Below are 11,716 nucleotides of genomic sequence, written 5' to 3'. Positions count from 1 at the left end.
GAAGTTTTCTTACAACTATAAATAGGTGAACTGACTATCTTTTTCTACCCTTCAACCATTATCATGTTAATTACTTCAAGATGCAACAAAACAAACAAGGAACACACTCAAAAGAGTTCCTTCCCTTTACCTAGATCTTCCAAATGCTTCTTTGGTGCAGTGTTAGAGTACTAAATGCCCCACATGTTACTAAAACAGATCCTTACGAAACACTGAAAATTTCCAAAACTGATAAACTCTGGTGACAAGGGCTGTGATACTTCCTTTAGCCCAGATTTACAGTTGCAGATTTATAATCCAAAAATAATCTTTAAGAAAACTTCCTGAGCATGCTCCAGGTTATAACGACATTGTTTTACCCTCCAAATTCTAACATCTTACTTTGATGAGTCAACTAACATTTTCCTTATTCATCATGCTTATTATTCATTCTATGCCACCCCTACACCAACCTCCACACTTACTGTATTTGTTCTGTATTGTCTTCAACTGCTTGCTGGAGCTACTTCTTTGTACAATTTCAAAGAAAAAAAAAATCTGTTACCTCCAAAAAGTAGAAAAGTAAACTACTTCTAATAACAAAAAGCCAAATTCTGCTAACATATTCTGATTCTTTTACCTGTCATTTATAAAGTTTGAATGGCATAATGAAGATCAACAATCCTCAGTACTCATCTTTAAAATATATAAAGGCTTCAAACAAAAAATGGTATTTATTTTAAATAATATCTTATAGTAAACTCGTTTGATTGAAAGTTCTATTTGAAATGATTTTGTGGTGAGTTAAAGATTTGATTTATCTCATTGTGAATAATCAGAGAATCTGTAGAGTCTTGTGTAACTTATGGAACAAACAAAATACTATCCTTCATACTTTGAAAATTTCTGAATTTAGCATCTCAATTGGCTCCCAAAACTTCACTGAAGGAATGGTAGACCAATATTTACCATAAAAATGACAAATTAAGGAAATCCAAAAAAGATAATTGACTAGAAATGAAAGAAAGACATTACGATTGAATTACACAAATACACACACATACACACACACATATGTGTATGTATGTGTATATGCATATGTATTTCTATGTCTCCAAAAAAAATACATGCATATACATTTATATGTTTTATGGGCTATCATATATGTACATATTATATACACAGTGTCTGTTGCACAAAGTAGGATAAAAATGGATGGAGATTGATCATAGTGAACTATGAAGACAGAACTCCTAACCTGTAAAAACTGACTTACAACTGAATGAAAACTGAGAGGACAAGGTATGGCTGAAGAGAAGGTTTGTTGTAGCTATGACGGAGAGACCAGCAAGAGGTATCTAGAAGAGTCCAGGCTGAACATGACCAGCAGATTGAACTTGGTCATGAGAGAAATCAGGGGAGAGCAAGATGGGAAAGAAGAGGACAAACAGGTCAAGAGAGTACCAGGAGCAGAGTCAGCCAGGAGTCAAGAGAGTGCATAAACCAAGAGAAAGGAAATGGCTGAGCTGAGCTTCTATAGGAATCAGAAGCTGAGGGAAAGGAAGCCTAGGCTCTGAGCTTGAGAAGTTTAGGGTAGGGGATAGGGTGAGAAGTTCTGGGAGGAACCACAAGTATTCAGTGACACTTGTTTCAAGTTTTCTTGAGACCAAAGTACAATCTGCTAGAAGGGATGGCTTTGTTGTTCTAGTACTAGCATCACAAAGTCCAGATGTTTTGTTCACTTAAGTACAGCCTAAGATGGTGTGCTACCTAATCACCCCTGCTTCTGGACCACAAGGGGAAAACGTTTATCAGCTAGAATCATAACTCTGTTTCATTGGTATAGGGTCTCTAGGCAAATGAAGTGTGTATACTGGATAGCAAACTAAAGATAGAAAGCAATCTCTCTATAGACTCTGAAGTCAAGTACAAGGTCAGGTCCCATGCTGGCTAGTTTTTTCTCAACTTGAAACAAGCTACAACAAGCAACAACTTGACAAGAAGGAACTTCAATTGAAAAAAAAATGCCCACACTAGATTGGCTTTGTCAAGCCTGTGTGATAATTTTTGATTAATTAACTGAAATAATAGGGCCTAGTCCATTGTAGATGATGCTTTCCCTAGGCAGGTGGTTCTAAATGGTATAGGAAAACAAACTGAGCAAGCCATGAGTAGTAAGCCAGTAAGCAGCACTCTTCCATGGCTTCTGTTTTACTTCATGCTTCCACATTCCTGTCTTGACTTCTCTCAGTGAAGTGTAAACTGAAATAAATCCTTTCCTCATCAAATTGCTTTTGATTAGTCTTTTATCACAGCAATAGAAACATTAAGACAGCCCAAAATCTTTAATTAGTGAAGTAGGAGAAATAAAAAGGGTCAGTAATGTGAGAATTCATGTTGCAGAAGATGGGAGTTTAGAAGACACATGGAATATTTCACAGCTACAACACAGAGAGAATATGAGATAGAGATAGAAAGTATTATGCTGACACCGGCGGATCCCGGACCGCAGCAGCTCTCTGCTCCCAAACCCCGTGGGAGAGAGACCTCACCGCCTGATCAGGTGGGCACTCCTGAGGCTGCAGAGCGGAGGAGACCACCAACACTGCCCACCCCTGCCCACATCCCTGGCCCAAGAGGCAACTGTATAAGGCCTCTGGGTTCCCGTAGGGGAGGGCCCGGGAGCGGCAGGACCCCTGCGCCTGAGACACTGCCGGAACCTGAAGGAAACAGACCGGTTAAACAGTTCTCTGCACCCAAATCCCGAGGGAGGGAGAGCTGAACCTTCAGAGAGGCGGACACGCCTGGGAAACCAGAAGAGACTGCACTCTGTGCACATCCAGGCGCCACAGGAAAACACCAAACGCCATCTGGAACCCTGGTGCACGGAGGCTCCCGGAAAGAGCGGCGCAGATCTTCCCGGTTGCTGCCACAGCGGAGAGGACTTAGGCAGTACCCCACGAGCAAACTTGAGCCTTGGAACTGCAGGTAGGACCAACTTTTCCCTTGCAAGAAACCTGCCTGGTGAACTCAGGACACACAGAGGCAAAATTCCTCTAAGGCCGGGCACTTCCTGTGTTTACCGGAGGTCCCACACCGGCGGATCCCGGACCACAGCAGCTCTCTGCTCCCAAACCCCGTGGGAGAGAGACCCCACCGCCTGATCAGGTGGGCACTCCTGAGGCTGCAGAGCGGAGGAGACCACCAACACTGCCCACCCCTGCCCACATCCCTGGCCCAAGAGGCAACTGTATAAGGCCTCTGGGTTCCCGTAGGGGAGGGCCCGGGAGCGGCAGGACCCCTGCGCCTGAGACACTGCCGGAACCTGAAGGAAACAGACCGGATAAACAGTTCTCTGCACCCAAATCCCGTGGGAGGGAGAGCTGAACCTTCAGAGAGGCGGACACGCCTGGGAAACCAGAAGAGACTGCACTCTGTGCACATCCAGGCGCCAGAGGAAAACACCAAACGTCATCTGAAACCCTGGTGCACGGAGGCTCCCGGAAGGAGCGGCACAGATTTTCCCGGTTGCTGCCACAGCAGAGAGGACTTAGGCAGTACCCCACGAGCAAACTTGAGCCTTGGAACCGCAGGTAGGACCAATTTTTCCCCTGCAAGAAACCTGCCTGGTGAACTCAAGACAGAGGCCCACAGGAACAGCTGAAGACCTGTAGAGAGGAAAAACTACACGCCCGAAAGCAGAACACTCTGTCCCCATAACTGGCTGAAAGAAAACAGGAAACCAGGTCTACAGCACTCCTGACACACAGGTTATAGGACAGTCTAGCCACAGTCAGAAATAGCAGAACAAAGTAACACTAGAGATAATCTGATGGCGAGAGGCAAGCACAGGAACCCAAGCAACAGAAACCAAGACTACATGGCATCATCGGAGCCCAATTCTCCCACCAAAGCAAACACGGAATATCCAAACACACCAGAAAAGCAAGACCTAGTTTCAAAATAATATTTGATCATGATGCTGGAGGACTTCAAGAAAGACATAAAGAACTCCCTTAGAGAACAAGTAGAAGCCTACAGAGAGGAATCGCAAAAATCCCTGAAAGAATTCCAGGAAAACACAATCAAACAGTTGAAGGAATTAAAAATGGAAATAGAAGCAATCAAGAAAGAACACATGGAAACAACCCTGGACATAGAAAATCAAAAGAAGAGACAAGGAGCTGTAGATACAAGCTTCACCAACAGAATTCAAGAGATGGAAGAGAGAATCTCGGGAGCAGAAGATTCCATAGAAATCATTGACTCAACTGTCAAAGATAATGTAAAGCGGAAAAAGCTACTGGTCCAAAACATACAGGAAATCCAGGACTCAATGAGAAGATCAAACCTAAGGATAATAGGTATAGAAGAGAGTGAAGACTCCCAGCTCAAAGGACCAGTAAATATCTTCAACAAAATCATAGAAGAAAACTTCCCTAACCTAAGAAAAGAGATACCCATAGGCATACAAGAAGCCTACAGAACTCCAAATAGATTGGACCAGAAAAGAAACACCTCCCGTCACATAATTGTCAAAACACCAAACGCACAAAATAAAGAAAGAATATTAAAAGCAGTAAGGGAAAAAGGTCAAATAACATATAAAGGGAGACCTATCAGAATCACACCAGACTTTTCGCCAGAAACTATGAAGGCCAGAAGATCCTGGACAGATGTCATACAGACCCTAAGAGAACACAAATGCCAGCCCAGGTTACTGTATCCTGCAAAACTCTCAATTAACATAGATGGAGAAACCAAGATATTCCATGACAAAACCAAATTTACACAATATCTTTCTACAAATCCAGCACTACAAAGGATAATAAAGGGTAAAGCCCAACATAAGGAGGCAAGCTATACCCTAGAAGCAAGAAACTAATCATCTTGGCAACAAAACAAAGAGAATGAAAGCACACAATCATAACCTCACTTCCAAATATGAATATAACGGGAAGCAATAATCACTATTCCTTAATAACTCTCAATATCAATGGCCTCAACTCCCCAATAAAAAGACATAGATTAACAAACTGGATACACAACGAGGACCCTGCATTCTGCTGCCTACAGGAAACACACCTCAGAGACAAAGACAGACATTACCTCAGAGTGAAAAGCTGGAAAACAATTTTCCAAGCAAATGGTCAGAAGAAGAAAGCTGGAGTAGCCATTCTAATATCAAATAAAATCAATTTTCAACTAAAAGTAATCAAAAAAGATAAGGAAGGACACTTCATATTCATCAAAGGAAAAATCCACCAAGATGAAGTCTCAATCCTAAATATCTATGCCCCAAATACAAGGGCACCTACATATGTAAAAGAAACCTTACTAAAGCTCAAAACACACATTGCACCTCACACAATAATAGTGGGAGATTTCAACACCCCACTCTCATCAATGGACAGATCATGGAAACAGAAATTAAACAGAGATGTAGACAGACTAAGAGAAGTCATGAGCCAAATGGACTTAACGGATATTTATAGAACATTCTATCCTAAAGCAAAAGGATATACCTTCTTCTCAGCTCCTCATGGTACTTTCTCCAAAACTGACCATATAATTGGTCAAAAAACGGGCCTCAACAGGTACAGAAAGATAGAAATAATCCCATGCGTGCTATCGGACCACCACGGCCTAAAACTGGTCTTCAATAACAATAAGGGAAGAATGCCCACATATACGTGGAAATTGAACAATGCTCTACTCAATGATAACCTGGTCAAGGAAGAAATAAAGAAAGAAATTAAAAACTTTTTAGAATTTAACGAAAATGAAGGTACAACATACCCAAACTTATGGGACACAATGAAAGCTGTGCTAAGAGGAAAACTCATAGCGCTGAGTGCCTGCAGAAAGAAACAGGAAAGAGCATATGTCAGCAGCTTGACAGCACACCTAAAAGCTCTAGAACAAAAAGAAGCAAATACACCCAGGAGGAGTAGAAGGCAGGAAATAATCAAACTCAGAGCTGAAATCAACCAAGTAGAAACAAAAAGGACCATAGAAAGAATCAACAGAACCAAAAGTTGGTTCTTTGAGAAAATCAACAAGATAGATAAACCCTTAGCCAGACTAACGAGAGGACACAGAGAGTGCATCCAAATTAACAAAATCAGAAATGAAAAGGGAGACATAACTACAGATTCAGAGGAAATTCAAAAAATCATCAGATCTTACTATAAAAACCTATATTCAACAAAACTTGAAAATCTTCAGGAAATGGACAATTTCCTAGACAGATACCAGGTATCGAAGTTAAATCAGGAACAGATAAACCAGTTAAACAACCCCATAACTCCTAAGGAAATAGAAGCAGTCATTAAAGGTCTCCCAACCAAAAAGAGCCCAGGTCCAGACGGGTTTAGTGCAGAATTCTATCAAACCTTCATAGAAGACCTTATACCAATATTATCCAAACTATTCCACAAAATTTAAACAGATGGAGCCCTACCGAATTCCTTCTATGAAGCCACAATTACTCTTATACCTAAACCACACAAAGACCCAACAAAGAAAGAGAACTTCAGACCAATTTCCCTTATGAATATCGACGCAAAAATACTCAATAAAATTCTGGCAAACCGAATTCAAGAGCACATCAAAACAATCATCCACCATGATCAAGTAGGCTTCATCCCAGGCATGCAGGGATGGTTTAATATAAGGAAAACCATCAACGTGATCCATCATATAAACAAACTGAAAGAACAGAACCACATGATCATTTCATTAGATGCCGAGAAAGCATTTGACAAAATTCAACACCCCTTCATGATAAAAGTCCTGGAAAGAATAGGTATTCAAGGCCCATACCTAAACATAGTAAAAGCCATATACAGCAAACCAGTTGCTAACATTAAACTAAATGGAGAGAAACTTGAAGCAATCCCACTAAAATCAGGGACTAGACAAGGCTGCCCACTCTCTCCCTACTTATTCAATATAGTTCTTGAAGTTCTAGCCAGAGTAATCAGACAACAAAAGGAGATCAAGGGGATACAGATCGGAAAAGAAGAGGTCAAAATATCACTATTTGCAGATGACATGATAGTATATTTAAGTGATCCCAAAAGTTCCACCTGAGAACTACTAAAGCTGATAAACAACTTCAGCAAAGTGGCTGGGTATAAAATTAACTCAAATAAATCAGTTGCCTTCCTCTATACAAAAGAGAAACAAGCCGAGAAAGAAATTAGGGAAACGACACCCTTCATAATAGACCCAAATAATATAAAGTACCTCGGTGCGACGTTAACCACGCAAGTAAAAGATCTGTACAATAAGAAAATCAAGACACTGAGGAAAGAAATTGAAGAAGACCTCAGAAGATGGAAAGATCTCCCATGCTCATGGATTGGCAGGATTAATATAGTAAAAATGGCCATTTTACCAAAAGCAATCTACAGATTCAATGCAATCCCCATCAAAATACCAATCCAATTCTTCAAAGAGTTAGACAGAACAATTTGCAAATTCATCTGGAATAACAAAAAACCCAGGATAGCTAAAGCTATCCTCAACAATAAGAGGACTTCAGGGGGAATCACTATCCCTGAACTCAAGCAGTATTACAGAGCAATAGTGATAAAAACTGCATGGTATTGGTACAGAGACAGACAGATAGACCAATGGAATAGAATTGAAGACCCAGAAATGAACCCACACACCTATGGTCACTTGATTTTTGACAAAGGAGCCAAAACCATCCAATGGAAAAAAGATAGCATTTTCAGCAAATGGTGCTGGTTCAACTGGAGGGCAACATGTAGAAGAATGCAGATCGATCCATGCTTATCACCCTGTACAAAGCTTAAGTCCAAGTGGATCAAGGACCTCCACATCAAACCAGACACACTCAAACTAATAGAAGAAAAACTAGGGAAGCATCTGGAACACATGGGCACTGGAAAAAGTTTCCTGAACAAAACACCAATGGCTTATGCTCTAAGATCAAGAATCGACAAATGGGATCTCATAAAACTGCAAAGCTTCTGTAAGGCAAAGGACACTGTGGTTAGGACAAAACGGCAACCAACAGATTGGGAAAAGATCTTTACCAATCCTATAACAGATAGAGGCCTTATATCCAAAATATACAAAGAACTCAAGAAGTTAGACCGCAGGGAAACAAATAACCCTATTAAAAAATGGGGTTCAGAGCTAAACAAAGAACTCACAGCTGAGGAATGCCGAATGGCTGAGAAACACCTAAAGAAATATTCAACATCTTTAGTCATAAGGGAAATGCAAATCAAAACAACCCTGAGATTTCACCTCACACCAGTGAGAATGGCTAAGATCAAAAACTCAGGTGACAGCAGATGCTGGCGAGGATGTGGAGAGAGAGGAACACTCCTCCATTGTTGGTGGGATTGCAGACTGGTAAAACCATTCTGGAAATCAGTCTGGAGGTTCCTCAGAAAATTGGACATTGAACTGCCTGAGGATCCAGCTATACGTCTCTTGGGCATATACCCAAAAGATGCCTCAACATATAAAAGAGACACGTGCTCCACTATGTTCATCGCAGCCTTATTTATAATAGCCAGAAACTGGAAAGAACCCAGATGCCCTTCAACAGAGGAATGGATACAGAAAATGTGGTACATCTACACAATGGAATATTACTCAGCTATCAAAAACAACGAGTTTATGAAATTCGTAGGCAAATGGTTGGAACTGGAAAATATCATCCTGAGTGAGCTAACCCACTCACAGAAAGACATACATGGTATGCACTCATTGATAAGTGGCTATTAGCCCAAATGCTTGAATTACCCTAGATCCCTAGAACAAAGGAAACTCAAGACGGATGATCAAAATGTGAATGCTTCACTCCTTCTTTAAATGAGGAAAAAGAATACCCTTGGCAGGGAAGGGAGAGGCAAAGATTAAAACAGAGACTGAAGGAACACCCATTCAGAGCCTGCCCCACTGGTGGCCCATACATATACAGCCACCCAATTAGACAAGATGGATGAAGCAAAGAAGTGCAGACCGACAGGAGCCGGATGTAGATCGCTCCTGAGAGACACAGCCAGAATACAGCAAATACAGAGGCGAATGCCAGCAGCAAACCACTGAACTGAGAATAGGACCCCCGTTGAAGGAATCAGAGAAAGAACTGGAAGAGCTTGAAGGTGCTCGAGACCCCAAAAGTACAACAATGCCAAGCAACCAGAGCTTCCAGGGACTAAGCCACTACCTAAAGACTATACATGGACTGACCCTGGACTCTGACCTCATAGGTAGCAATGAATATCCTAGTAAGAGCACCAGTGGAAGGGGAAGCCCTGGGTCCTGCTAAGACTGAACCCCCAGTGAACTAGACTATGCGGGGAGGGTGGCAACTGGGGGAGGTTTGGGAGGGGAACACCCATAAGGAAGGGGAGGGGGGAGGGTGATGTTTGTCCGGAAACCGGGAAAGGGAATAACACTTGAAATGTATATAAGAAATACTCAAGTTAATAAAAAAAAAAAAAGAAATACTCAAGTTAATAAAAAAAAAGAAAAAAAAAGAAAGTATTATGCTATTTAAGCATGTCTTAAAATTAAAAAGGAGTTAATATCATGCTTTTAAGCATAATCTGTAAGCAAAGGCAACAAGTTTATATGTTTGCTTGTTGATTGACATGTATATGTGACTAAGTTCAATGGAAGAGTTAACAGGTAACAGTTATTGTTTTCAGAATTTAACACAAGTATTGTGTGTAAATCCTCAATTTCTTACTGTCATGGAAGCTGATAGTTGCCATTAAGCCTAAACCCTTCTGTATTTGATCCATGTCAAAATGTCCTCCATCTTTTCTAAACTCAATCTACCATCAACATGTAATGTTTTCTCTTTATAGAGTACAGGGGCACTTTCAGATAGGTTTTTTCCTTGAGACCTTAGAATTGATGCTCTATGCTGGGATCATTTCAGAGATGCATGTGTGGGATCCTTTTTGTTCACACAAAGGAAATAAAAATGACCAGAAGAAACACCTTTTCTGGGAAGAAAAGCAATGAGAGGTTAGAAATACCTGCAAAGTCTTTTTCCAGTGGGGCTGGCAAGAAGGTTGGCAAATTTATTCTAAGTGATTCTCCAGGTCACTCCATTGGGGTATGACGTGAATTACACTATAATATAATGAGGACTTCCTGCTACTAATGAAAATTAATGAGGTCAAGAGGCTTTCAGGTTATGTACTTTCTTTATTGCATTTCTGGAGTTTCTTCTGTTATGCATATTTTGCACTTAGGATTATCAAAATAACTATGATTGGTAATTGTTAATTCTGCTTTCTAAAGAATAACAATTATAAAAATTAAGAATTCCACATCTAAAAGTTGAATTCCATCATTTTAAATTATATTTTAATATATTAAAATTGTATTACACTGTGGATTCAGTTCAGTCAATACTAGTATATTCATTATTCACATTGTATTGATGTTTTTATTTCATGTGAATTGATGCTTCATATTAAAAACCCATGACCATAATCATTTTCTAGTCCACCAAGGAAGGAAATAAATTAGGAAAGTGAAAGCATTAGAGGATAGTGGAGTAAAAGGATGATTAGTTCTAAAATAAATACGTTTTTTTGTAATGAAAAAGTCTGAGTCAGAAGCCCAGGAAGTGGGAATTTGGGGAAATTAAATTATTGCTAATGGGATTTGAAGTTTATTTGAACACATCATAGAGACCCATCATTTTAGCATCTGGTACACAGTAACTTCTGCTTGAGAAATAATTGACAAAAATGCTGAAAACCTCAGATATGTTTACTCTGAGAGTTGAAATTTAGGTAGGATGAGAAACTATAGCTTATGCTAGGTAGAAATGACAGGAAGGGACATGTTATTCAACCACAGCCTAGCTATGAACTTGGCATACTAATGAACTTAGAAGTAGAAGAGAACATCTGAAGTCATCCTGAAGAAGTGGATGCCCCCTTCATTGGAACTCATTAACTAAGAATCCACTGTTATTATAAATTCACTCTAATGCTATCATTGCACATTTCAAATGAATGCTCCTAAAAATTGTTTTCATAAGGACCTATTTTTGAACATAGGAATAAAGGAGGAAATATCTAAGAAATACCTGCTTAGATACATTGTCAATGTAGCCTCAATTTATAGGATCAAATATAACATCAACTTCCCAATGTAAGAAGTTAGTGCTTGAGATAAAGCTCTTTGTAGAGTGTTTGACACTGAGTTCCATGCCCAGAAGCATATAAACCATGGTTATATATGCTTCCAACCACAGTACTCCAGATGTGAAGGCAGAAAGCTCAAGAGTTCAAGTTTATCATCAACTATAAAAAGAGTTTGAGGTAAATCAGAGATACATGACATTCTATCAAAAGGTAACTAAATAAGTAAGTAAATGAAACTATTTTATGTTTTGTTGATAAGGAGTGTTTTATTCTTTCTCATGAATTAACTTTTGTTATATAAGCATCATTGTATCTGGGAATGTTTATCCTGCTTTCTGGCAGAAACTGCTTCAGCAGGATCAGAAAATTCTTTACTAAAATTTGTGCATGTGCCTGCGTGCATGCATTCTTTTGTGTGTGTGTGTGTGTGTGTGTGTGTGTGTGTGTGTGTGTGTGTGTGTAGGGGAGAATGCATCCTTTCCTTCCTTTGTGCTCTGAAGGATTCACATATTCAGGAGGGAAATCTGAACCTAGCAGTTTGCATCTCAAGTAATTTGCTGTAATTGAAGGGAAGG

The sequence above is a fragment of the Rattus norvegicus genome, chromosome X (genome assembly GCF_021556685.1).
Source record: "Rattus norvegicus strain SHRSP/BbbUtx chromosome X, alternate assembly SHRSP_T2T, whole genome shotgun sequence".
Classification (NCBI taxonomy): Eukaryota; Metazoa; Chordata; class Mammalia; order Rodentia; family Muridae; genus Rattus; species Rattus norvegicus.
Note: the sequence above shows the minus strand (reverse complement) of the source record.